Source organism: Gavialis gangeticus, unplaced genomic scaffold (genome assembly GCF_001723915.1).
Source record: "Gavialis gangeticus isolate Ggan-Ray unplaced genomic scaffold, GavGan_comp1, whole genome shotgun sequence".
Lineage (NCBI taxonomy): Eukaryota > Metazoa > Chordata > Crocodylia > Gavialidae > Gavialis > Gavialis gangeticus.
Genome location: NW_017729032.1, coordinates 228,418,808 through 228,421,746, shown reverse-complemented (window position 1 = coordinate 228,421,746; position 2,939 = coordinate 228,418,808).

Genomic DNA, 2,939 nt, shown 5'->3' with positions numbered 1-2,939 from the left:
GGAGTATCACCTCCTTGGACCTGCTTGAAATGCATCTGTGGATGTGTGACAAGGTACGGTTGGCCTTCCTGACTGCATCCTCACACTGTAGGCCTATGTTCATTTTGGCATCAATAATGACAGCAAGATCATAGTTTTATAGTTTCATAGTTAGTAGGGTCAGAAAGGACCTGAGCAGATCATCAAGTCCGACCCCTTGCCATGGCAGGAAAGAGTACTGGGGTCAAACGACCCCATTCTTTTCTGCCTCTGCACTGACAAGAAGGGAGTTCCCCAGCCTGTAGGTATGCTCCTGGTTCTTCCTCCCCAGGTGCATCACCTTGCACTTGTCAGTGTTGAAACCCATCCTGTTCTCATCCTCTCACCCCTGTAACCTGTCTAGGTTTGATTGCAGCCTATTCCTCCCTTCTAGTATGCCCACTTCATCCCACATCTTAGTGTTGTTTGTGAATTTGAACAGGGTGCTCTTGACACCCCTGTCCAAGTCATTGATGAAGATGTTGAACAGTGCAAGCCCAAGGACCGAGCCCTGAGGAATCCCACTGCCCACATCCCTCCAGGTCGAAAATGACCCATCCACCACCACTCTCTGGGTGCGGCCCTCCAGCCAGTTAGTGACCCATTTGACTGTGTAGGTGTCGACTCCACAGTCCCCCAGTGTTTTTAATGAGAATGGGGTGAGAGACAGTGTCGAAGGCCTTCCTAAAGTCCAGAAAGACTATGTCCACTGCTACACCTGCATCTAAGGATTTTGTGACCTGGTCTCATAGAAGGCCACCAGGTTGGTCTGACAGGACCTGCCTCTAATGAAACCATGTTGGTTATCCCTAAGCATAACTTCCCCTGCTGGTCCCTCGTAGACATGCTGCAGGCTAATTCTCTCAAAAAGCTTACCCAGGACTGAGGTAAGATTGACTGGCGTATAGTTTACTGGGTCCTCCTTCCTCCCTTTTTTTGAAAATGGGAACAACATTGGCCCTTTTCCAGTCCTCTGGCACCATGCCAGAGCACCATGAGTGCTCATAAAGCCGTGCCAGGGGTCCCACAGTGACCTCAGCTAATTCCCTCAGCACTCTGGGGTGAAGATCGTCAGGACATGCTGATTTAAATATGTCAAGAGTGTTGTCTGTCAGCAGCCAGAGGCGCAGAGCCCCAGAGCCCAGACTCCCCCTGCACCTATCTCCTTGACAGCTAGAAGGTTCTGTCGCCTCAACAAGGGCTAGCAGCCCTGCAGTTTTCACCCAGCTGCACCTTAACACACCCAGTGTCACCCATGTCATGAGTTTTACTTGTCCACAGCTTGAGGTGCAGTTTCCCCCAAACTCTTGCACCTCTCTCCTTACAACTTGGCAGGCTTTGTGACCTCAGCAGAGGCTACCACCCTTGCCGTTTTGACCCTGCTGTGGCTTAACACATACACATGACGTGAGCTTTTTGCTTCCAAGACTTGAGATGCAGTATTCCTGAAACCCCTGCACCTATCTCATTGAATCCTGGCAGACTTCATACCATCGGAAGGGGCTATCAATCTTGCAAGTTTCATCCAAATCAGGCTAGAAATGATAAAGTTATAGGCTGTTTTGAGCTTCCCCATTATAGCTTATGGGAGAAACGTTGAAACAGCATCGAAACTGCGAAACTGTTTCGATGAAACAAAATGGAACAGCAGTTTCAAATTGAAACAAAATTCTAAATGAAATGCTGTTCTGTTGAAACATCAAAACACTAGTCGAAATGGAACGCTGCCATTTTGCACAGCCCTACTAACCATCTCTCCTTCAAGCCTGCTATTTCTAGAATGGAGAAGGGAGGGTATCCACAATCATAATAGAATGGTCAAATATTAAAGAGTCTCTAAAAACAAATTTTCAGATTCTTGTCTGAACCAGGACAAAAAAGCAAAAACATTAAGCAGAAGTGTATCAGGGCAGCTCTACTCCCTTGGCAGTGAGGGTTCACACAGCAGCACCAGCTGCTGCAGAGTCAATAGTGGCTACAAAGCTAGCCAGTACTGCAAGAATGGCTCTTCTTATACCATCCTACAAATGCAGCACCCATTGCTGGTGCCTGGTCACCCTCTGCAGTTACACTACTGGTTTTAAGTGTCTGAAAATATGGTCCAGTACTACTACTTAGACTACTCTTGCAAAGATTATTGTCTCAGCTTAATGCTTTGACCTTTCTTTTTCCATCCCATTATTTCATTCCCTGTCTTTATTACATGAAAAATAATCTGCTTGTCTTCACTTCAAAGATATTTCATGGCTTATCTTCACTGTACCTGTCATTTCTTATTTGGCATTAAGGGCTCAATTCTCACCTATGATTGACTCATAATTCTGTCTCCATTGCACACTTACATATATCTACCAAGAATCATCCTGCCTTTTACAGGTAGGAACCTCCCTAAACATTTACAAAGTTTCATTATTGTTTTTACATTCCTCCTTAACATTCACCTTTCTTGTTTTGTCAGTAAATAAACTGTCAACAGTGTGCCTAGACAGGTGGTATGCTGAGACTATCATTCACCATTATGATTCATATTTCCTCACTGGTATGAGCCAAGAGGTGTTTCAATAAAATTTAACTGTAGTACACCTGGACTTGTGCAACTATTGTGCCTATCCACTTCTAACCCCCCCGTAAATAACCCTAAACTGCAAATTATTACCATACATATTCTGAAGTAAATTACTGCAATCTAGTAGGCCTGTATGAAGTGGCTAGTATTTGCTTTGAATTCGGCTGATTCAGGGGAAAGTGATTTGACTCAGTGATTTGAATCACTGTCCTGAATCAATTCAGCCAAATCTGATTCGGATATTCAGCTGTTGCTGAATCTACAAGTCTCTGAATCAGGCAAGCCAGGCCCATCCCCCCCACCCCCAGCCCAGCAATGGCTGCACCACCTGCCCCAGCTCCCACCTCTTGTTAAA